Below are 26,558 nucleotides of genomic sequence, written 5' to 3' on the forward strand. Positions count from 1 at the left end.
TACTACATCTATTTTTATTTTAAATGATTTAGCCATATCTGAAGAGACAAAAGAAAATTAAGCTTCATCAAAAGTCTTATTCATGCTTTCCAAACCAGAATTAATAGCCTGTCATTTTGCTTACGCGGTTCTTTCAGTCTGGGGTTATGGAACAGTGGTTTTCTGATCTGTTCCTTTCAGTGTGAGCAGCTGATTGTACACCGTGCTTAGCTGATATATGGCAGGAAGGGAAGTTCTCGCCAGTGCATTGTGGGATGTCGTGGTCCAGAATCCTTGCCAGTGTCTCTCTCTGAGAACCAGGACTGAGGCAAAATACATACGGCATCTCCTTTTGGCTGCAATTATAAAAGCTGCAAATATACACATTTTATGAGATTGACAAATGCTCCAAACAATCCCCTTAGATGGAATTGGTAGATGCCATATTGTCATTTTGGGGCTATCCAAAAAAGAAAAAGGCAGTTTTAGAAGAAAGGAACGTTTTTAATTTATTTTTTATTATGTGTGTACATTTGTACATATGACAAGCTAATGGCCCTAGAAATTATCAAATTAATATATTTTGCATCTGTTGATGTCTGTATTTCTCAATCTCATAGTTAATTTATTTTACTGCTTCCTCATCAGGAGTTCATAGCAAATAATATCACCATTTAATTGGGTAGGCTTTATATGACTGGCAAAATCCTTCCAAATGTATACCATATTACTCGATATTCAAATGCTTTTAGTTAAATGGAGCTGATATCATTTTACCAGTAAAGAACCTGAAATTCAGAGAAGGTATATGACTTACCTCAAGTGTACACTGCCTTTTGAAAAGCTGCAACTAAATAGAATTTCCTCGTTCCTGGTAGGATTCTCTTTCTGCTCTACCATATAGCCACTCATAATGATATTTCCTCATGAATTGTGCAATTGGTCCTGGAAACAAAAGTAAAAGAGAAATCACTTATTTTGTATCATTTGATATGGGTTGTCCTATGTGCCAACAGTTCCAAATAATAGATTCACCATCAAATTATTATAATTTTTAAAGAGGCTCAAAAAATAAATGGTTGTTGCTAAACGCTAGCCAGCTGATGGACTAGTTGGGATACATTCACAGAGAGGATTTAAGAAAAGCCAAGGCTGGAATGCAACTGATGACCCTTCTCTTCGGCTATACATCACCCAACTCATCTAATTAAACTGTCGTTCCAGGGCCCATAATTATTCTGAATATTAAAGGGGGGTAGATGAGGTGCTTTCTTCCTCCATCACACAATTTGTTTTGTCCCTACTACAAAGTAAAATATCAATAACAACTTAAACCAGTACAATTTTGCTCATGTCAATGTATTTAGCATATATTATCTCATTTAACCCTAAGGATATTTTTGTGAAATGAGCAATGATTAAAAGCAACGTTTGCAAGAGAGACCACTGACACTCATCAAAGTAAGATGATTTATTTCCTCGAGGTCCCACAGCTAATAAGAGGCAGGTCGAAAACAGTACAAATACTTTGACTCCATATACAGCACTTTTTGAACCACATCTGTGAGACCAGAAAACCTAAAAACTTTTCTGGAAATATTCTTTTTTGCTCCAGGAATATTGCATAAAGGGTTTCTTGCCCCTCTCTGGTGGGCACAAGAGAAATGCCAGGACCTTCTATCCATTTCCTTTTCCAGCAACAGAAATGATAATATGCAGGTTCTATTACAGAAATGCAAAAGCAAGGCCAGGTGGGACAGGAAACAGATTTTTGTGCTGCATGAAGCTTATACAATTTGGGTCGCCCTTTAAAAAGATAATACAAAATTATAAATACAAAATTAGACATAAAAGCAAATGTTTAAAACAAGTACAAAAATTTCAAACCAATTACAAATTTTAAAAAAAACTGACAAATTGCAATATGCAGAAAGTTAATATGTCATTATTTCTTTACTAATTAACTAACATGTCAAAAATACTGTTTTCTTATATTTCTAGCTAAATATCATGTGCCTCTTCAGATAACAAGGATTTTGCCATATATTTTTCAATAAAGAAAGCAGAAAAGGTGATTGTCATTCCTGTGGCATATTTTTCCTTCCCAAACCAAAACCTTGAAAGTCAAACATCATAAGGCACATTTATATTGAAATAGGACCTCTGGCCTCCATCTTGGAATAGGAGGCCTATGGATGGGTAGGAAGAGTAGTGTAGGAAGACATTTCTGCACCAGGAAGGTTTCAATGAAGGCTACTCAGTGTTGCATAGAGAAGCTCAGCAACACCAGCTTAGGAACCCTTCCAGGTAACCATCTAGCCAGAACTAATAGTGCAGAACACACCACAGACAAGTTGGAAAATACCCCTGCTGCCAAACATATGATACATGGTTCCTTCCTAGCTTGAAAAAAAAAGTATAGCACAGGGAAGATTTTTCCTACAGATCTAGAGAAAAAAGCAGTCTGCTCTCGGGAGTAGTCCTAATAACACTTTCTCTGAACCTCCTTTTCATTCATTTATTCAAAACACACACACACACACACCTTCAGTGTGCCAGGCACTATGTTAAGCACTGGACACGTAACAGAGAACAAAGCAGCATTCCCTCTGGGCTACCTTAGAGCTCACCTTTCCCTGCTGAGCACATGGGCACTTTCGGGGAATTTCTATTCTCAGGTGGACATAAGATGCTGGGGTGGAGAAACTGAGTTCCCTGGGAAACCATGAGCAATTATTTTCTCAGTAATTTTATGGAATTCTTGACTCTCGATTCCAGGTTGAAGTCACTGGAACGTTACCTACGTCAAACCATCACAAGCATTGGTCCAATGCAGGCACATTTCCCTTGCTGCCGTTTGGCATCCCAGGTCCTTGTCATCCAAATGAACTCTCTGTAGCAGTAATGGTGATTGCCACATAAAATTACAGAAGAAATTTCAGCCAGAAAAGAAAAATCTCCTCACATGAACTCTCTGACAGGGTCACGTGAGCTACTCTATTATTTTTAAATCCACATCACAGCAGAAAAGTTTTTCAAAGATACTAGAAATCCCTTCTGCAGATTTAGACAAACACATGATGGTGAAATTTGGGGCACATTTTTGTTATCACACATTGTGTTTGTCACAAACATTTGATATTATAAATAAGACTCTTCTTTTTAAGAACCTCATTTTCTGCATCCAATTATCCTCCCAAAGCTAAAATGCTTTGTTTGTGAAATCACAATTTGTTCTTATGGAAATATGGTTATGACTTCAGGTAAGGAAATAAATAGGAGAAACAGATGAAACTTTTTAAAGTATCCTTTTATGCAAATCCCTCCAGCAATAAAGAATTAAAAAACAGAAAATGCATGATGAGCTGGTAAAATTGTGGCTAAATATACTCTTTCTAAAATTGCCTCAGCACCTGGTGCTTCAAAGTACACGACTTACTTAGCATGACTGCAAGTGCTAAATTTTCTTTTTTCCACTTTGATTTGGGGATACTTTCAATATTTTGCAAAATTTTGACTTTACTTAATTCTTAAATTTCACTCTTCCTACAAATATTTTTAACTTTTCCAAATTCCAATTTCATTCAAATGGCTAAAATTTCGAAAGGCCATATATATGTCAGCAGCTGTCAGGAGAGTCTATAAATTTATTTGTAGGTCACTGGCTTTCTAACCCTGTATAGTTAAAACAGCAGAAAGTCTTAATGTAGAATCTTACATATAATATGCTTATCTACTGATAGTGGTAAATACACTGTGATTAACTTATTCAATCTGAATTATTTTACCCAAATTCCATTGGTTATATTATTATCATATCCAATGGTGTATTTATTCTAAATTCTTTTTTAATTAAAAAATTAATTACAGTTTATATTCAATATTTTGTATTAGTGTTAGGTATACAGCATATTTTTATTTTTTAATTTTTTTCAATTGCACTTTACATTCAATATTATTTTTTATTAGTTTTGGGTAAACAGCATATTTTTTAATTTTTTCAAAATTTTTTTCAATTACAGTTCACATTCAATATTTTTTGTGTTAGTAAATTCTTACTTTGAACTCTAGTTTTTAAAACTGACTCTGCAACTGCTTGACTCCCTCCCTCCTTTTCTGGGGTCACTGACACACCCCTCCCCAGGTTCTCCAACCACCCCTTGGTCTTGCTTCGGTGCCTCGTTCCATGCCTCTTTTAGCACCTGGACGAAGGCATATCCACGTGCTTCCTGTTTTTAACGTTTACTTTTATTCCTCTCTTCCATCCCTCATGCTCTTGTGTTTACTCCAAATCCAATGGCATCAAATGCCATGGCTTGTCAGTGTGTCCTGGATCAAACCCTCCTCACTTCACTTTCCAACTACCCCTTGGGATCTCTCCTCATGGATATCCTCCTCAGAGGCGATATCACATCACAGCCAATGAGCTGAGGAAAATCTTTTTCTGGAATATATTCCTTTACTTTACCATCTTTTGCTTCCAGAGGCCACATTCTTTTTACCTCCTAGACTAGTAAATGTGAGGTCATCGTGTTTAAATTGTCCTTTTGCTGCATCTTCTGAATCCAGCTTGACAATATCAAACACTCACTTAAATGCCTCATTGTTCTCCATTCTTACACCTGTCCCATAACTGGATCAACTATACACTTCCTAACTGATCTCTTTGCCTCACTATTACTCACCCTGCCAAACAAAAATAGATTGATGATCCCCAAACAGCCCATTGAACATGCTAGTCCCTATTTCAAGAACATAATATAGTTTCCTATTTCATGCCTCTTACTTTGAAATTGTCTCCATCTTATTGAGCTAACCTGATTAAACAGTTTGTAACCCAGTAGTCCCCTCTTCCCAAATATTCTCCTCATGATTTTTCAGTATCTTTGCTCATGCTGCCCCTCTGTCCAGTAAAACACAATTCTTGTCTCCACCTCCTTCAAAGTCCACCAAACTTCCCTGACTCTGAGTAATTAATTCCACCCACAATAACCTCTCCCTTCTCTAACGTGCTATCACGTTGAAGTTCTAAGTCGCTTAGTACAACTCTAATAAATGGCTGAGGTTGCCTGGGTACCACTTCTCAGCCAGATCTCACAGGATCTCTGCACTCTTGTGAATTTGCCATCCTTCCAGCTGTGATTGCCATCTTCACACTTTCAAGAACTCAAATTCTTCTGATTACTCATGTATGATTAGGCCCTAAGTAGTGAAAGAAAGAAAGAAAAAAGAAGGCTGGACCAGCTCTAATTCTAGCTCAACGATCCACAGCCACATAAACTCAGGAAAGCGACTCAAACTTCCTCAATCTTCAATTCCTCATGGTTAAAATTGGGGCATTAATATCAACACTACCTGACACACTACACTGTTATGGAAATTAAGTAGGATAATTTATGTGGAAGAACAACGTGAAGAATTATACAATTTTATAGAATTATTATTAATTCATGATAACAAGATTCATGAGATACTTATTTCAAAGCCACAACGTTAATTTAATAATTTATGAAGAGTAATAAATATTTCTATTGTCTAGAGAAATGTGTATACTCTTCAGGTAAAACTATACTTGGATTAAAGGACCTAAGGAACTGAGTAAATAACTATAAGATGTTGGAGAAATAAATCCTAAGGAACCTGAATGATCTTGAATATCAACCTGCAATAATTCTTGATCTTTTAGGGGGCAGTGGGTAAGTAGTGGAAATAAGGGTCATGAACTCTTTTCAGTAGCATCCAAAAAGAGTTCGGTACCAACCTTGCTTTGCATGGGAATTGTGTTAGCTTTGAGAACAGAGGATGGTTGTATTTTCTGAATTTATGTATCTCTCATGCAGTGGCCCAGTTGTTCTTATCAGTAATAATTAACTCCCAATAATAATCTGGTTTATAATGTTTTCAAGTCCCTTGGCATCAATGATCTCTAAGAATAAATTAATTCTTCCTCTGCATTTCATTATAACTCAATGTGAAGAATGTGGAAACCAGGCAGCCTGAGATCATACTCAAACATACTCAGTCATACTCTGTCATGTAAAAGTTATGTTATCTTGAGCAAGTTATTTCACACACTTTTATGTCTCAGTTTTCTCATCTGTAAAATGGAGATAATAATGTACTTACACCATAAGTTGTGTTGATGAATAAATGAGTGAATGGATGGCATATAGTAAGTGCTCAATAAACTCTATGTGTTGCTTTAACAGCCACTCCATTCTGCTTCATATCATAACTATTTCTTTGTATATCTCACTATGCTACCACACTGCAAGCATCTTCGGGATATAGGTTCTGTTATTTTTCTTTGTTAGCCCCTCCGAACTCCCATAATACTTTGCTCACTGGAAGCATTCAGTGTATTCAGGAGATAAATCCAGGGTTGTTCTGCATAGGTATCTTGGTTTCCCAACTAATATTCTCAATTGATATGGAAAATTTTGTAAGCATTCCTTCAAGGCTAAAGTCATACTTGCTACTCTTTTTTATTTCTCCCAACCAGGCACTTCATAAATATTGATGATTGACTGTACATAAAATGGGTTCTAACATCCTCATGAAACCTGAGTAATAAAGCATGTTGGTCCAGGACTTTCATCCTACAAGTTCCTTTATCTTCCCTTTATCATATACCCTCAGTTCCTATAGTATCAACCAGCGCTAGCAATGACTATAATAGTGCCAAGTATGTGCAAAGCCAGCTGTAGAAGAATTACAAATCTGACCACAAAAATAAGCACTTCAGAGAAAGAACTGAGAGGCACAAACAAGAATTAATAACTAGGCAATGTTTTCAATATGGCAGAAAATAAAGCCATAAGGGCAGGCCCTTGATGCATAGAAAGAATTGAAAGGATAGAACTCAACGGTGAACCTTTTTGCAAAAACGTGAAATAATTTCTTCCCTCCACCAATAGCATGGGCAATTACTGATAGCATCACCTTGTGATGAGCAGCATTATCACAAAATTACTATTATGTTTTCTTATTTTACATAAAGTTGTTTTGTGACACTTAATTTTCTAGAGAATGATTTCTACTAATATGTTGAATGATTCAATTAAATTACAATTTTTAATCACCAGTAGTACAGTGCTCTCTTTGACTCTTCAAGAGAAATGCCTTTCTCTAATTTCCTCTTTTGTTCTTGGTAGATATGAATTTTATTGTTTTTAAGAATTCATTTATGCATCTATTCAACAAAATATAGCACATCTCCAATTAGGTAATGAACTAATATGAGCAGAATTCCTCTGTTAATTATCCTTAAAAGGACTTAGTACTGTACCTGGCATATGGCAGGTATTCAGTAAAAATTTGTGGAATAAATTAATGAATTAACAAAGAGACAAACATATGCCTATAGGGAACCTGTCTGAGTGGAATGGCAAATGTAGCCCAGCCCTATTGGAAAGCCCATAGGCACGTGAGGCATGCAGGACACCAAACCCATGGATCAGCTCTCCCTTGGGAAACCAGGCCTGCATTGTACCTAGGCTGCTTTGAGGCTTGCTCTTGCTAAAACTCCCTCACCCTGAGTTGAAGCAGCAAATGCTTACTGCATATCTTTAAAGTAACTTCCTGAAGTCTGTGCTAATTCTCCCAAGGATTGAAGTGTAACCAGACCAATTACTCTTATCATTCCCTTGCATTTGCAACATTTTTTCTTTGTTAATCTGTAGGAAGTAATCTCCAACCACCCCTTGGTCTTGCTTCGGTGCCTCGTTCCATGCCTCTTTTAGCACCTGGACGAAGGCATATCCACGTGCTTCCTGTTTTGAACGTTTACTTTTATTCCTCTCTTCCATCCCTCCTTTCCTTTGTTATCTGTAAAAAGTAATTACCTAAAGCAAACCTAAGCATAATGAATGAGAACCTTTTTTGATGTATGCTATTAGAAAGCCAATAAAGGCCTGTCCAGGCAAGGGTTGAGGTGCTCTCCCCTTGAGAGAGTGGCCTCACGGTCCCTTTTTCTCCACAGGACTTCAGGAGTCAGTGTGAATTTGTTTCATCTCATCCACAACACCGTGGACACTGCTGGCCAGAGTCCGCATCATATGCCCACCAAATTCCAAGGTCCTAGTAGTTTTAAATAAAATATGAGTACTGATGCTAGCCTGTAAAGAGACTTGCAATAAAACTGAGGACAAAATATAATCAATTAAATATCAGGGGGATTACTTTGTAAGTTATATAAATGTCTAGCCACCATGCTGTACATCTGAAATGAATATAAAATCGAATGTCAACTGTAATTGAAAAACAAAAAGTATTAACATAATAATATAACATTAAATTTCAACTTGTAGTTGAACTTGACTGATATAGTCTTCCCACCATGAACAAGTATAAAATTGGGCAAAATTAGGGAGAGAAGTGGGCCCATGTTTTCTCTCCCTCCATCTATGGAGACACTTTCCCAAGAACAGCGCAGATATATGGAGCTGAGGAAGGACACAGCAGTTCTGCTGTGATGAAGAGACAGATATCAGAGCTTGGAGTTGCAGAAGGGACATAAATCTTCAGGGAAGGGTACCAGAAGGGATTCACTTGGGCTCAGAATGGATTCCAGAAGTCTGTGTGGAAGTTCTCCTGAGTCCCTAGCCAAAGTCTGGGTACACGAAGCACAGGTTGATGCTGTGGAGATTTAGTAAATGACTTATGAGGATGAGAGGACAGCAGAGACTAGAGAGGGCCAGCAGCTGTGGGAGACTTCAGAGTTTTGTACCAGCCGGAGTGGATGGATCTGGTTCACACCTTGGGCCGCTAGGTGGAACACAAAAAGTGCATGCCTTAGAAGTTAAAACTACACTGTACAGTAAAACGTCCCCTAGATCCACCTTAACAATACCTAAAAAATGAGCATCGGCAAGATTAACAAAAAGGCAACGTGTGGAGATGAAGTCTCAGCATGAGTAGAGGGGCTGTTTGGACACTTTGAACTTCCCAGTCACACACCCTGACAAAAATTATTACACAAGCTCAGGGCGCTTGTCCAGTAAAATAAAGACTTCCTGTTAGAAAAAGAAACTACATTTTTCAGAAGAATATAATGGGACAGAGTCCCTTTAAAGTACCATTCAAAATGTTCAATAAACAATCAAAAAAATTTTTTTAAATAGTAGGTATGCAAAGAAATAAGAAAATGAGAACCATATTTGAGAAAAAAATTAACAAACAAGAAAAGCTGACTCAAGATAATCCAGATGTTGAATTTATCAGACAGTATTAAACAGTAAATATATTATATATTAAAATGCAAGATAGCAGATACTGAGGCTATAAGAGTTGAATAAACAGAAATACATCAAGCATAATTCCACATTCACCCAAATAATTTTAAAAATAAATATAAAGACATTTTTCAGATGAATAAAAAATTTTAAAAGTGTCGATAGCAGATATGCACTACATATATTGCAACATGATTATCCAGCTATATTTAAAATTGGTTAATGTTCTCCTTTCCCTGTCTGACACAAGAGGAATTTCTTTCTCTGATCTTCGTTATAAAAACCTTGTGGGACTATTGCAGGTAATTCTTATGAAAGTATGGGGACTTCCCTAAAACTGGGCACCCAATGTTTTAATGCTCGAGGGCTGCTACACACAGACTAGCAATGCCTCACGGCTGCCATGCAAGTGTCTGCACCTTTCGGCTCAGAGGCCTGCTTTGCTTGAGCTGTTCTCAGCTGTGCTTCTCTGCGTTCGGTTCGCTTGTCTCTCCAGCTTTCAGGGTGATGGTTTACAGTGTGACCTCAAATCTCTGAGAGATCTAAGTCATTAATTTTGTTTAATTGTGAGGACAAGTGTAATAACTTCCAAGCTCTTTACATGTCAGAGCTTAAACCAGAAGTCATTGCCCCAAGAGAGTTGCATTTCATCACTATCAATATAGAAGAAAAAATTATCCCTTCACTATCTTAACCCTGCTTTATTTTTCATTAGAGTTTCATGTCTCCATGAAAGCATGTTACTTGGATAGTTGCTTGCTGGCTGATTGTCTGGATCTTTCTCAACCTATAGATTCTAAGCTCCATGAAGACAGGGCTCTCATTCACTAGTGATCCCCCAAAGTCTTTTTTAAGGGAATGAATAGATCAGAAAAGCTCAGCCCTAACACTTACTAGCTATGTGAACTTGGAAAAATTACTTAAATTTTCTAACTCCAGAGTCATCATTCCTTTAATAAAGATAAAAATGGAGACCACTGTTATCCAGGGTTTTATGGAAATTAGTCGGACAATATATTTGAGGACCCAATATAGTGCGAGCCCAGAGTAAGCAATAAATAAATGATAGTTGCCACAGATTAGACATATCAAATGCATTCCAGCACCTTAAAAGATGATAAATTATGTGGTTCTTCCATTTCTAACATAGAGGGAAAATACTTCCCACGATGGTAAAGGCTTTGCTCTTCAGAGTCCCCATTTGTGTAGCCACTTAAGACTCTGGGAAAGCCCACATGAAAAATTATTAGCCAAGTTCCAGGGCACAAAGCTCATTTGTTCTCATTTGTTCAATTTTTAAAACAGACTCTGCTCACACATGCTATCTGTAGAACAATCACTCATAAATCTCACTGTTACTGTGATTCCTTCAGGCACCCTGACTATAAACGTGTTTAAGAGACAATGAAAAAAAAGTCTCACCTTTCATTTTTGCACAAGTTATTGGAGATTGGGTTCCAACATGATTCCAGGCACATGAAAATTCAATCTGGAGTGAAGACATTTATAACACAGTGGGTGACTGCACCAAGAAGAGATAAAACATCACATGACCAGGTGCAACATTACAGCTCCTCAAACCAGGTCACCAGGTGAGTAAGTGTGTATCATACCCACCACGACAGAAAAGTGAGTTTCCAGAACCATTCCGCTGGGCCCTGACATACTAAATCTGTGTTTACTCTTTATTGTAAAGACACTCTTTAGCTTCAGGAAATAGCTTGGAAGACTATGAGGAGGAAAGACCATTCTATTGAAGCTTTATGATTTTTAAATATTTACCTCAGAACCATGTAAGTCAGCCCTGGTTTCTGAAAACAGTTTTTTGTGGCCACAAGTCCATCAGAGAAATTTTCTACTTTAGTCCAGTTAGCCTCCCAACTAGTTTCACCACCATTACATGAATCTGTCTCACACACTGCTAGTAGACGGATGTGTCCAAAATGCACTATTTTACTGCCAGTCCTTTCCACACGCACTTACTGGATTCCCCATGGTTTACGGTTTGAAGCTCAAACTCCTGAGGTTAACGTTTGGCTCTGAATTGTCTTTCTAATTATCTTATCTCCTACTACCCCCTTTCAGAAAAAGGTGACCCTTGAACAACATAGATTTGAACTGTGTAGGTCTACTTATATTATAAATGTTTTTTCTCTTTCTTATGATTTTTGTAATAACACATTCTTTTCTCTGGCTTACTTTATTGTGAGAATACAGCAAACAATATATATGATATTCAAGATATCTGCTAATCAACTGTTTATGTTATCAGTAAGGGTTCCTGTCAAGAGTAGGCCATTAGCAAATTTGGGGGAGTCAGAAGTTATATGCAGATGTTAACTGTGTAGTCCTTGGTGCCCTGACCCCTGAGTTGGTCAGGTGTCAACTAGACTCTCACGTCTTGATAAGTACAATTTTTCAATTGGTGCTTTTCTATCCCTGGGCTTTCCCCACCTCATTTTCTCTTCTAGATGGATGATTAGACTTTTTCCTTTCTGTTCCAATTCCTGTGAAATCCTTACCTACCTTGAAAATCTCTTGGTTTTATTTTTGTATTTTACCTCTACTCCTTGTAACACTACATTTTAGTACTATTTTTGTGTCTATAGCATAACTCCAGCCCATCTATTTTATTCATTTCATAGGCACTACATGTATTACGAATATTTTCACACCATACATCATACTAACCACTGGACCTTCAGTGTTGAACAAAAGCAGACTTGGTTTCTGATCTCACGGTGTTTTTTCTTAGCGAGCCTTTAGACGTTAACTAAGTAATGACAGAAATAAATGTACTACTATAACCACAACAATGCATAAGAGGTACAGATGCTATGAGATCCTAAAATAGTAAATTCAACCCACTCAAGAAGGTTAGGGAAGGCCTGCCTAAGGAAATGCCAACTGAGTTGATAAAATCTGAAAAATGACTTCAAGTTTACTGGTCAAAGAGGGTAGGAAAGAGACTTTCTGGCAGACTGACCTGTACCGGAATGGAAGATGGTAAGAAAAGGGACTAAGAAGTCAAGGTTGCTGGAGAAGAAAAGGAGAGGTATAGGGTGGAGAAAGGTAACTTTGGGAAGTTAGGTAGTGGTCAGGCCATGGCTGGCCATGTACGCCAATGGTTCTCAAACATCTTAGTCTCAGGAATCCTTTGCTCTCTTAAAGTTACTGAGAACTTCAAAGAGCTTTTGCTTATAGGTGCCTTATATCTATTAACACTTGCTGTTTTATAAATTAAACCTGAGAAATTTTTAAGCATTTTTATTCATTTAAAAGAATAAAAATAAGCTTATTGCATCTTAACATGAATAACATGATTTTTATGTTAAAGTAATTGTGTATCTCAAAATGAAAAAAATTGTTGAGAATGTGAGATGTGTTTTATGCTTTTGCAAGTCCCTCTACTATTTGCCATAATAGAAGACAACTGGATTCTCACATCAGCCTCGGTGTTTGTTCTGTTGCAATATCACAGTCTGGTTGCTATGGAAAACTCCAGCCCACAGAGAGAGAATGAAAATGAAAACGTTGTAACAATATTAAGAAAATAATCTTGATATTGTGGAAACTCTTGGATAGACTCCCAAGTAACACTTTAGGAATAGGTGTTCCACATCACGTTAGTAGATTTATGCCCTATGCCAAGTGGAGAAAGAATTAAAAGTAAAAGGAAATATAGGTAGATGAATACAATAGCATTTTGTAATATCTCAATAAGATGGGTAGCTTGGACTAGGATATTTCACACATATAGAGAAGATGGGTGATTCAGGTCCTAGTCAGGAGATCCAATGGACAACACTTGGTAATAGGTTTAAAGAAAGAAAGAGTTGAAAAGGAGTTCTTTTCATTTTCTTGTTTGTACTAGAAAGTGGGTAATTCAGCTCTTCCCTGAAATAGGAAACACAGAAATAGGAGAGTTTGGGGGAACACAATCATGAGTTTAGTTTGAGCAAGTTGAGTTTGAAGTGTCTTTGAGTCATTCCCCCACAAATAGCAAGCAATCAGTTGCCCTATGTGCCCATAGTAGAGATTAGATGTTTTGGCGGATATTTACACATGTGAGCCATGTGCCTATGGTGGTTAATAAAATTATCAGTGTGTATAAGTCTGCTTAGAAGAAAATATAAAGAAATGAGAGTATGGAACCAAGCCTTAAGGAATTCAATTCCTAAACGTAATGTGTGAAATGAGGAAGCCATATTAGTAATGCGAGAAAGACACAGGTTAGTCACTGAGACAGAAGGAAAACCAGGACAGTGCAGACGCTCCTCAAATTCTGATGGCATTATGTTCCAATAAACCCATCATACGATATAAATATGGTAAGTAAAAAATGCATTTAATATGCCTAACCTACAGAATATCGTAGCTTAGCCCAGCCTACTTCAGAACATCCAGAAGTGCTGGCGAACACTACCCTGTAGAGTACTGACTGTTCATCCTCGTGACTGAGTGGCTAATCAGAGCTGTGGCTCACTGCTGTTGTCCAGCCCTGCAAGGAGCCATTGTACTGCATCTCGGCAGACCAGGAAATGATCAAACTCAACATATGGCTTCTACTGAATGTGTATCACATTTGTACCATCATAATGTCAAAAAATCATAAGTTGAACTGTCATAATTTGGGCAGCACCTGACCTACATGTGCAATGTGCTACTGGGGCAAATGTGAGAGCCACAAAATTATTACAAAGAGGGTAGCCCAACAAGGAAATGCTTGGACTGTTTTAAACACTGAACAGATATTTTCCTAGAGAAAAATGAGCAAGGTAGGCTAGGTAGAGAGACAAAATAATCAAAGGCACAGTGAGGTAGAAGAACATGGTATATATGTGAACCAACAACCTTCTGACATTGACGAACTAAGATATTTGGATTTAGGCTGGAAGAACATGAACCTGGAAAAGGCTGAATGGAAAACACCAGATGGTGGAAGTCCTCATATGACATACAAGTGAGTTTGGGCTTTATGCTACACTTTTGCAAAGGGAAGATTGTGACACTGTTTCTATTTTTTTTAAATGATATAACTGATGAAACTTTAATATATAACAATGAATACAAGTGAGCAAGGAGTGGGGCACCCAGACCACATTTAGTGTCCTCCTCAACTCCAGAGGGGATGGAGACGATTGGGAGCCGAGACTCAAGCAACCCTGAGGGGGTAGAATAGAATTGTCCCATCCTTCAGACACACCTACGTAGCAAAACCACAAGCACAGAACCTGTAAGTCTTCTTCCTGTGGGAGGAAAGGTGAGGCTTCCATGACCACTCTTTATCTAGATCTTCCTTCTACCTATCTGTATTGCCTATCAGTAGTCACCACAGCCTTCTCTTCATCCATTGGTCCTTTACCAGTTGGTTGATAGGGTCCTACCTTAAACCATTTCTTATTCTACATACTTCCTGTGAGATCTCATCCTCTCTTATGGTTTAACTATGACCCACATGCCAATGACTCTCCAAAACATATCTGTAATGGTGAGATCACACCTGAGATTCCATCTGGGCTTTTCTACTTGGCTGTCTCACACATCTCCAACACGGAATGCTAAAAATATGTTATTAGTAAGAATGTGATGGCCCTGGCTGGCGTGACTCCGTGGATTGAGCCCCTGCCTGCAAACCAAAGGGTCACTGGTTAGATTTCCAGTCAGGACACATGCCTGTGTTGTACACCAGATCCCCAGTAGGGGGTGCTCAGGAGGCAACGACACATTGATATTTCTCTCCCTCTCTTTCTCCCTCCCTTGCCCTCTTTAAAAATAAATAAATAAAATCTTTTTTAAAAAGAAAGAATATGATAGATCTTCCCTTCTTATGTCCACATTTTCCAGATGAGAAACAAAGCCCAGGGATATTTATTGCTCTCTCCAGTTTTCTTTCTCCTCAGTGTCTGCAATAAGAAAAGAACCGAAAAGCTCCAACATATTTCTTCTTTCCCCTATTATTTAATTTGATACATGCATTAACTCCAATGAGAGTCCATGGTATCGCAAAAGCACTGAGCTGGGCTCCTTAGGAAATATAAAGACATTTCAAGCAGCTTATAATCAAATACAGAAAATAAATATGCTATAACACAAGGGAAATATAAATGTTCCATGGGAGCCATAAAGCAAGAGGTATAGGAATTTAAATGAGGAACAGTTTGTATCTTGTTCTGTTCTGTTTGTTTGTTTTTAAATATGTGATATACATTTGCATGTTTCTGGAATGAATTTGGCTATACTCAGTTTACTTTTATATAGCAAACGTAGTTCGCATGCATATATTCCCTCCTCAAAGGAATGCCACAAATTAACTTTAGGATCATAGCTGGGACTTGTGTATTTTCTGCCCCAAAAGGAGCACGAAGTCATTAACATCTGAGGCTGGGGAAATACTGGGGTGGAGACAGAGACAGAGAGGAAAGCAATTCAAGCCCGGAGTAATTGGCGTGCTGCAGAAACTACACAGCAGATCATGAGACCAGCTATCGGGATGGCTTCCCACGCTGCTGCAACATTTCAACAGAGCCTTAGATTCTGAAAACAACCTGTTTGTTTATTTCAAATGCAGGAGCTATGAGCCAGCCTCAGTCTTGGAATTGCAAGAACTCTACAAGAGTTCTTTCTGTCTTTTCTTAAAGTTCTCCAGGCTCAGATCTCATTAGGGAAGCAGAGAGAAATGTAAGGCTCAGTAAAGTGAAATGCATATCACTAGGAACCTTTTCAACTGAAGTCTGTAGAGAGAATACCTATTAGGAAAAGTGTGACTGCATGGGATCCCTGAAGTCCTCTTATGAACTCTGAGCAATGATAATAAGGAACAAGAGTTTGGCAAGACCCACTGAGAATCTAAATTTTAATAGGAGTCTGATTGGCATTTTGCTAGGTTATACCCTCTGGCTCAGAAAAGAAGGAAAATTATGACAGTTTAAAAAAAGCAACATCAAACCTCCCAGGGTCCTCAATAGCTCTTGTACCTGCAAAATTCAAAGCAGCAGAAAATGATCAGAGATTCATTTCCAGGCCAGTATGAGAGCTAGAGGAAAAATGCCTCAAGTCATAGTGAAAAGACTAGAAAATAAACTTCACAGGGGAAACTACAGGTAAAGGTTCTGGAAAATTGTCCCTCGTGACATCAATATATGCAACATGTTTATTTGAACACACCGCAAAATATAGGACTAAAAATTCCAAGAGGCAGCAGGGAATAAGGAAGGAATTTCAAAGCTTAATGAGAATCTGAATCCCCTTGATAATTGTTAAAATGCAGCTTCTGATTTGGCATGTCTGGGTGGGGACTGGGATTCTGCATTTTAACAAGCTTCTGGGTGATTATTTAGATCCTATGGACCAGGGACCACAATATGAATAACAAAGGCAGGAAAAATCCACCAAATCAGCAAAATATAACCATAGACACTGAAATTAAGAGCAAACTGACAGTAAACAGAGGGGAGGTGAGAGGGGGAAATAGGGGGAGAAGGGGAAGGGTTTTCAAGAACATTTATAAAGGACACATGGACAAAATCAAATGGGGGGTGGGATCAGGGGAGGGGGGTGGGGATGACTGGGGTGGGGGGGGGTGGAGGGAAATGCAGACAACTGTACTTGAACAACAATAAAAAAAAATATCGATCATGTTAAAAAAAAGAAGTCAGAAAACCTGGATTGCGCTCTTCTCTCACCTTCCCCGCTCCACACACACACAATGTACAAACTTCATAATCTGCAGCCAGAACTCTAACCTCTCTGGGCCTCCATTACTGTAAAATGAGATGTAATCATATGTCTCAACTAGAGTACAGCTGGGAATCCTTTAATTATAAAGCAATATATAAATGAAATTTATTCTATTGTTATTTGAATAAACTGAAAATGAAACCATTTATCTTAAAAGAAAACCCACTGAGGGTAATAATGGTTAGTACATAAAGGTTTCATCTTTAGAAAATTGAAATTGAATTGCTCTCCATCTCTGGAGATCACAGCTCTAAGTTATCTACCGCCCTGGTTCTCAAACCTTGCTGCCTGTTACAAATCATCCAAAAGCTTTAGAAATACGCACCACTGCCTGGGCACTTCCCATCTTGCAATGCTGTTGCAATTGGTCTAAAGAAGGACTCAGACACAAAGTAGTATTTTTTTTTAAACCCTCTTTGGGTAATTCTAACACGTAGACAGTGTTGAGCACCACGGGACCCTTGAGAGGGATGCTCATTGCACAGAGCCAGCTGGGAAAGTCAGAGACAGTTGCCTGGGTGGCCATGGAAAAGGGCAATGAGATCTGGAAAGGTATCTGGTTCTTTCCCCCTGTTGTACCTGCCCCCTGTTGGAAAAATGATTCCTCCACTGAAAAGATATTCAAAGAGGAGCAGCCAATGAAGGTGATAAGAAGGCTTATCTCACCGCTGGTTGTGAGGATCAAGTGAGATAGTGTCTGTGAAGGCACTTGAATGTCTGTTAAGTGTTACAAAAACATGTAGTGCTGTTATTACTAGATTTATCAAACAACTCACGCCTACAAGACACTGTGGTGTAACTGTTGGAGAGGACGCCGTTAAAGCAGTCTCCTTCTGAACTCACCTCCTAACACAGTATCTGGCCACTCACAAAAAAGTACAGAGGAAACTCTGTGGGATAAGCTAAGCAGGATCTCTCGTTATTGTCTGCATTTTTGTTGTTTTTCTGGGCCCTAAAGATTATTGAACAGCTTATTTACTGAGTATTCTTGAAATTTCAGTTTGGAAACAAAAACAAGGTTTTTGGCAGCTTCTTAAACGTAGAGAAAACTTTAAGTGGTTTGCAAAGAAAAAAATTAGAGGCCAGCAGATGTGTCACAGGGACAAATTTACATAACAAGCAGGTGTTGAAAATAAAAATACAGTAGAAGAGACAGCACCCACCCAGAGGAAGAATGTAATTAGGAGATGAGCAGGTTCTCTGGCAAAAAGATCCGTAGCCCTCTGCCCAAGGCTGTCTAGGAAACATGGCAGAAACGGTCTTGGGTGAAGAGTCTCCCAGGGGTGTCAGGCACTCTGAAGCATGGAGAATGGAATACTGTTGAGAAACAAACCAACTGGAAGGGTAAGTCATAATGAGAGAGAAGCAAAAACTCAAAAATGTAAAACGATGTAAATATACTTTTATAAAGCTCCATGTGTGTTGCTTTCTGGCTTGTGGAATTCCACGATATGTGTCTGGTAGTGTGGAATAAATTGTGAGCAGTTCACATTTATTGAGTGTTCACTATATGCTAAACATGTTGTTTGACTCTTTACATTATAATAACTCTTTGGATTCTCATAATAATAAGGTATTATTGTTGTTATTATTACCCTTATTTTACAGATGAGTAAATTGAGGCAAAACCAAACGCTTGTCCAATAGACAGCATAGGCCAGGACTGGAAACCAGGTAGCTTGAGTGAAAGACTGTAATTTAACAGTGCATTAATGACTCTCTACATTGATGAGACGTTCCTAGTGGAACCTGTATTCACTAGTAGAATAGAAAGTCTTTCCATCTTCATATTTGTAGACTTGATTGGAAGGGCCGGTTCTTATTAACAAAGTGGAACATGACATACTCTCAGTTAATGGTCTTTGTTACAAATAACAACAAAGTTTTCTGTTTCCTGTTCCTGGTTCAAGTTGTGCAACCCATGTAGTATTTTTTCTAGTAAATTTAATTTTTACCTATTTGCCATCATCGAACTATAAACTATCAGACTATGAACGCCACTGTTCTAAGAACTGTCTTGTTCATCTTTGCAGCACGTGGGCCTGGCACGATAAAAATTGCAGAATAATTAGTGCCAAATGGGCCATCAGGAATAACTAGCTAAGTGAGCTTAAAGAAATTATAAAGAGAGAGTAGTCAAGAGCAGAGATTTAGATTTGAGCATTAACCCAAAACGTATTGCATCCCCTGAGGAAAAAAGTGTAAAGACAAATTAGAAAAGAACCAGGGTCAGGGTGTATATTTACATAGTTTGACTAACTTGTTTATCTTATCCCCAGTATTTGTTTAGAAGGAAATAATTTGAATAAAATGTTTTTATAATGAAAAATTAGGGAGAAAGGAGGAAAGGAAAGGACAGGAAAGGAAGGAAGGGAGGGAGGGAGGGAGGAAAAGAGGCCAAATAAAAGAAAAAGAGACTAATGGTTGATTTATGTATCTATTAATATTTATTGAGAATTTCTGCATCTCACCTGTTTCTCTAGGTTGTGAATAAAACAATTATCAAGATGGAAAGATGAGAGATATCCTTATTCTAAAGGATACTACATAAAAATGAGAAAATTGGGAAGTGCTACAAAGACAAGTGAAAAGGTTACCGTGAAGATAATGCAATAAATTACAGAGAAGGAGTGCCATGTAGAGTGTAAAAAAACAGCCCCACTAAGAAAGTGACATTGAGCAGAGACGTGTATGCTAAGAAGAAAATGGCCAGGTGAAAATCTTAAGCAGAGCATTCTAGGCAAGGGAATGTCCAGGACAAAGCCCCTGAGGCATGAAAAAGCATGTCTTTGAAGAACAGGACAGGCCACTGGACCTGAACACAGAACACAGGAGACAATTCAGGGCAATCACAGCAGAGGGCCACTGGAAATCAAAGAAGGTGACACTTCAGTTGCTGATGAGAATGTTAGCATGGGGTGGAGCTAAGGCTCCTATTTGGGTAACTAGGATACAACAGTTGTCTTTAAGAGTAGAATTTTAGTAGAATTGTTGGAATAGGTGACTTTCTGATTCCAAGGATCCAACAAATGAATTAGATAAGAAAATGAAGACATCCAAGGATTCTAGCAGATAAGGAAAGAAGAGAAACTGCAGTAAATGGAAATGCAATCGTGAGCGAAAATCATCAGTGAAGATCTCAAAGGATTTAGATAAAATGACTCAGGATATAGAGAGGAGAAGTTATATTTGGAAGAAGAGAAGCCTTTGCTGACTGAGAGTCTCAGTACAGGCTATGAAAAGAAGGAGCAGAGTGGGTCCTGGCCAGGTAGCTCAAGAAAAAAAGAAAGGGAAGAGCGATAAAAATACAGTACCTGGAAAATCTGAGGTGAAAAGGAAGAAATTAGAGGTAACTCATGACATCTAGTCCCTTTTTTAATCTCTCTAAAGCAGGTAGTAAAGTCATCTGTTAAGAATGGAATCAGGGGAGGATTGGTCATTTGGGGGAAATGGTGAATACAGGTAAGACAGAAGAATGGGATTTTATAATCCCCGGCTCTATATAAAAATGTCTTTCACAGGAACGCTGCTTAGTTCTCATTGCCTAAAAAAAAATAATGTTTTGAGTTTACAGAGGAAGAATGGGGAATCTAAATTTGGGAACTCTGACTACGTCATTCTTCTCTCTGCAGGATCAAGTCTAAAACCCTTAGCATGAAGCACAATGCCTCTCGCGATCTGACCACAACCTAACTTTTGAGTCTTCCTTCTTGCATCTTCTCCCACAAGCCCATACCCCTAACCCAACTAAACTGCACTCTATTCTGTCACAGGCGTGCTTGAGATGTGTAAGTCTTTGTACATGCTGTCCCTCCTATGCAGAATACCACATTCCATCAGAAATGTCTGCTCACCCCCAGTTCATCGCCTAAGCTTCAGACTAAATGTCTCCACCTCTGAAACATTGCTGTTCCTGGGACAGAATATTCTCTGACTTCTCTGGTTTCCTTTAGCATTTTATACATTCCCTTTTCATAATATTTATCACATTTTATTTTCATCACTTGTTTGCATGTCCAAGTAGCTCAGAATCATGGGCCATGTTTTATGCAATTTTAAACACTCAGGATTGGCCCTGACTGGGTTGTTCAGTTGGATAGAACATGGCCCCAATACACCAAGGTTGCAGGCTCGATCCCTGGCCTGGGCACATACAAGAATCAACCAATGAGTGCATGGATAAGTGGAACAACTTATGTCTGTCTGTCTGTCTGTCTCTCTCTCTCTCTCTCTCTTCTCTCCCCTTACTTCCTCTCTAAAATCAATAAAACATATTTAAAAAACACTCAGTGTCTATCATTATAATGCCTGGAGTATATATATTAGGCCCTGAATATGCTTTTACTATATGAATGGATTGTCAGCACATCAAATACGCTGCCTTTTTCCAATGCTATTTATGGAGCAAAGTTTTATTAGCTAGTAGATCTACTAAGGTCACAACTTTAAAGATATTACAAATAGGTTAGGACAAGTATTCTATGTTATATGCTACAGAGAAGAATGTTAGCTTTAGCAACCATACTTTAAAAGGTTCAAAGTATCATTTTTGTAGAAAAAATATGTGAAACATAACTGAAAACTTTGTCCATGTGCCATGTCAATCAACCTCAAAAGAGACGGAGAAAGAAGTGACGTCAGCAGAATGGCAGCGTTAGCAGTTACCAACCCCTGCCGCTCAAAAGAAATGAGAAAACGAGCAGACACTATCAGAGTCAACCTCGTCAGAACCACAGAAAATAGGAAACAGTTTATAGTAACCAAGAAAATGCTGCTTCAAGAAAAATTGAAAATGGTAGGAAAGCTATGTGGTGTTTTTACTTGCCCCTGTCCTACTCCCTGCCCAGGCTAACAGTCATCTTGAAGAGGGCAGCCTCTCAGTGTGGGAGCCCAGTGCCTGGCTCCATAGGGAGCAGAGCAGAACTCAGTTGAAACTATTGTGTTCCTATGTTCTAATCTATATGAGAGCAACTTGAAGGATGGATGCAGTACACTCATCTCTGTTTCACCTAATGGAATCACAGGAAAAAAGGGGCAGGTGTTCCTGGAAAACATTGTAAGATGAATGAAAAATTCACAGCCACGTGGGATAAAAAAATTATGGTCAAAACATACAATATATAACCTCAAGCCCGGCGGGGGAAAGCTGGGGATAATCTTTCTTTGGGAAACTGGCACCCTCAAAACCACCCATGTGTACTCAGGAATTTAGGGAACCAGGCTCATGCTCAAGGAAGAATCTGTGCTCATAAAATACCTGAGAAGACCCTAAGCATCCACCTTTGGCTCATCTTTAGGCTCGGTGCAAGCATGAGCGAAGGCTAAAGCCACGTCATAAATGACTGGCTAGGCATCAAAGAAGTGCCAAAGCACAGGGCCAACCTGGAGAAACTAAGATAGTTATGCGTTATGCTTTGTTTGTTTGCTTTGCGTTTAAAAAAAATCCCTGTCATAAAACTGCTTGAATACCGCTAAGGAAACAGAGACCTTACTGAACACGGATGACAAGGAATGCAGTCGCAGTCGCAGTCACTGTTGGAAAAGAAACTAAACAGACTATTGCCACCTTCTATGATCAAGAATAGCAAACCCTGAAGAAGGAGAGTAATCTTGCTTTTAAATTTTTCACATCGTAACATTCAATTGTCTAGTTTTCAGCAAAAAAAAAAAAAAAATCACCAATCATGCAAAGAAGCAGGAAAGTATGGTCCATTCAAAGAAAAACATAAATGAATGGAAACAATCTCTGAGGAATTCCAGACATTGGATATACCAAACAGACTTTAAATCGATGTCAAAAGAGATAGAGGATGCTATAAATGTAAGGTAATGTTTCAGCATTATTTCTAGACAAGAGCTTTGAATATTTTTGAGCCAGTAATTGATTGAGAATTTTAGATTCTACATCATTTTAACATAAAAGTGCCAACCAAGTTCTGAGATAAAAGTGTTTGGGGTGAATGTTACCAGCTGAACTGACCATCTCTAAAGAACTTCTAGCTAGATAACTTTTGAAAAGTATGAACATCTTTTTTTAATTGTTGTTCAATTACAGTTGTCCCAATTTTTCCCGTTATTCTCTCCTGCCCCGCCCCCACTCCCTCAGTCAATCCCCACCCTCTTGTCCATTACCATGGGTCCTTTATACATGTTCCTTGACTAAACCCTTTCCTTTCTCTCCCCTGTTATCCTTCTCCCCTCTGCCCTCTAGCTGTTAATTTCTTATTTCCATTTCTCTCATTCTATTTTGCTCACTTGTTTTGTAGATTAGGTTCCACTCATAGGTGAGATCATATGGTATTTGTCTTTCACCCTTTGGCTTATTTCACTTAGCATAATGCTCTCCAGTTCCATCCATGCTGTCACAAAGGGTAGGAGCTCCTTCTTTCTTTCTGCTGCATAGAATTCCATTGTGTAAATGTGCCACCATTTTTTGATCCACTCATTTACTGATGGGCACTTAGGCTATTTCCAGCACTTGGCTATTGTAAATTGTGCTGCTATGAACATTGGGGTGCACAGGTTCTTTTGAATTGATGTTTCAGGATTCTGAAGGGTATAATCCAAGCAGTGGTATCACTGGACCAAAAGGCAGTTCCATTTTTAGTTTTCTGAGTAGAAAAATACAAACATCTTAAAGAACCACTCTCATGTGTCTGCTTTGATGAGCGATGACTTATAAAATGTTTCCCTAAAGTCCTGAATTAATTTGAGTGTGGAAAGTTGTAGTACAAAATAATTCTCATTCTGCCTATCAGGAGAAATAACTGTATTTTTCAAGGCCTTAGTATGTGCAAGGCAATGTGTTAAACACTTTACATGGAAATTTTCATGAGAACACTCTGAAATAAGTATAATTATCATTCCCATTTTACTAATAATAGGAAACAAGCTTAAATAAATTTAACAATTAACCAAAATGCTCAGAGGGAGAGCTAGCAAAAAACAAATGGAGACTTGAACAGCGGATGACTCACTCCAGAGCTTATCTACACTTATTCACCTATGCTGTCTCCTGTAGGTTGCAGATGACAGCTGCCCAGATAAGTCAGAGTACTTTTTAAATTTTATCTGTGATTGGCAATAAAGTAAAACTCAGTTTTCCTGTATTTGCTTACTCAGTGTAAATATTATAGGTCAGTAATTTAGAGCAGTCCTCTGGATTTAGCATCTACCATCTAATGCAAATTAATATTGGACACATTTAATAATAAAGAACCATGGATGTTTGCCAACTTAACTATTTTAAACTTACAAATGTGTGACTCTCTTACTAATCAAGCAGATTTTACCATATACATATGACCTCTAGAATTAAAGAAAACCCAAACTGGCCACTGTAGTAAATCCCTTGCCTTCCATTTTAAAAGAAAAAGAAAACAAACCTCTCTATCTGCAATAAACTTCTGGTAGTGATGGGGGAACTCAAGAGTTAGAAAATTTTAGTTTCAGATAATAGCAAATAAGCCTAGTAGTTAATGCAATTAAAAGGCTATTGTTTCACGAGCTTCAGGTAAGGCCCACCCCAACTACAGGCGACCCCAAGCGATTGATCTTTATGTTCCAGAAAAGATCATAACCCATCAAAGTGGTATCCAACCCATTGTGTTCCAGGGAGAGACAGTCCACCACCCAGGACAGAGATAAAGAAAGTCACCCAGGACACAGAGGAAGAAAATCAGGGAAATTGCCAGACGGCAGCTTTTATGTGATTAACCTCTTTCTTGAATTCCAAATCCCTTACCTACAGTTTCTCTCCCTTATAAAAAAGGCTGGCTTGAAAGAAAATGTAACATGGCCTGTTAGAGTACATACCTGCTGTCTTCTCAGATCGTGGGCTATCTGAAGAAAGCGCCCATAAAGATCCAGTCCCTGTCTCTGCTTATTGGTTTTAGCAGTGTCGGGCAGCACAAACGCCCACTTTTCCGCTTTCAGTACTACAGTGCCATTTCGATAGGTTGGTTCAGCTGAAAACTTGAATGACCTTTCAGTCATTGACATAATAAAAGTAAAATAAAAGATATAAAAATATATGGTACATGTATATATCTGAAGCATAGTAATTGAAAAAGTAGAATAGCACAATGAGTAATAAAAACAAGTAATTGTTATACTTCAGTGGTTTGGAAAACTCCGGATAAGGACTTAGGTGATAATACATCTAAGGTTTTCATTCTGAGACTCATTATTCTTGCTTTTCACCTTGATGATTTAAGTCCTAAGTGAGAGGTTGGGCAAGGATGACTGTGGGGAAAACCAGAGAAGGAAGTGGGCGCAGGGAGAGAAGACAGAAGAACTGCTGAGAGGATAAACAGACGCTTACTTTGCAGGGGGAACTCCAGCTCAGCAGAGTGAGGGAGACCAATTGGACAGAGCACACTGAACACCAGGGAAGAACAGAGGTGGTTAATAGTCAGAATGACGCACCTGATGTTGGATTTTTCTAGCAAACAGCATTTCTAAACCAGGCATCTTTTGTTATGAGCATCAAGGGAATTCAAAGACAGTTTAAATCCAACAAAGGAAATTCTTGATTCAAAAAGGATGTGAGAAAACCCATTCATAATGAGCCCAGAGCAATGAAACCTCAAACATATGTGGCAGCACACTCTGAATGTGATTCAGCACCTTAGGGAATATCATGCCCTACGATTTGTCTAGGATTTTATTATTGTTAGCAAACTCTCTTTCATTAGGATGACTTTTATTTAGTCCTAAGGTCACATTCTAGAACTTCATCCTGCCTGGAGAGAAGGTCAGTGTACTGAGGGGCCACTCCTGGTGTCTAGTCATGGCTTTGGAAGGTTCTGCACACATCTGACATTCAACACAACTTCCAAACATGTCACATTGCTTCGGTTGTACCCATTCTTGTTACCCAAGGGCATTTGGGCAAACTTCTGAATAACCACCTATTAGATTAATCCATCTACTGTGCTATAAAGAACTTACAGTTTTATAGTACTGATGAGTTTTCAACTTAATTTAGGAGTTTATAATTTGGATGTTTTCATCTGAACATGGACTCCTGCTTTCATCATTTATAACACAAAGAAGGTTTTCAGGTTTTGAGAAATGCAAAATGTGTGAATTCAAGTCATCTCCTTCTCCTTTCCACCCTTTTGTCCACCAGCCTGGAGTGAAAAATTGCTTATGTTCTTCAGGGTGTTTGAGGGAGTACGTAGGAGAAGGAATCACGCTGGACAGAACACTTACATGGGGCTGTTTACTCTGGAACACAAGCAGAGCAAGAGTCGGCCAGGGCTGTGCTCGGGCTGCCCATGCCGTCGTATTCCATTCCATTGTGAAGTGCACATCGGCGCATTCCATAACGGCAGTGCAGTGGTGAAGAAGGTGGGCAGGCACCAAGAAAGAAGGAACGAAGGCACTGCTTCTTCACTGTCTTCTAAAAACAAAGACAAGCAAACAAGCCAACTGCAGTTTTTCTTGTCCTGCAGATATTCGCTTTCCCATTTCTTTTAAGTAGTCTAAATTTGACTTCAGGCGGAACATTTTAATTTCCCCAAATTAGCCAATTACTGTTCCCTGCCAAAAATCTTGGACATATAAAATTCTATACAGGAAATTCATTGTTGAAAGATGACC

The 26,558-nt window shown here is 38.5% G+C and overlaps 1 long non-coding RNA gene across 1 annotated transcript; it reads right to left on the reverse strand.

The window, feature by feature from the left end:
* Positions 1–130: 130 nt before the first annotated feature.
* LOC123478987 (uncharacterized) lies at positions 131–26,210 on the reverse strand. The gene is made up of 4 exons (XR_006654423.2): positions 26,169–26,210; positions 10,635–10,701; positions 797–924; positions 131–289 (listed from the first exon to the last, which is right to left on the reverse strand). It is a non-coding gene; the product is annotated as an uncharacterized lncRNA (long non-coding RNA).
* Positions 26,211–26,558: the final 348 nt, after the last annotated feature.

The sequence above is a fragment of the Desmodus rotundus genome, chromosome 5, assembly GCF_022682495.2.
Source record: "Desmodus rotundus isolate HL8 chromosome 5, HLdesRot8A.1, whole genome shotgun sequence".
NCBI lineage: Eukaryota > Metazoa > Chordata > Mammalia > Chiroptera > Phyllostomidae > Desmodus > Desmodus rotundus.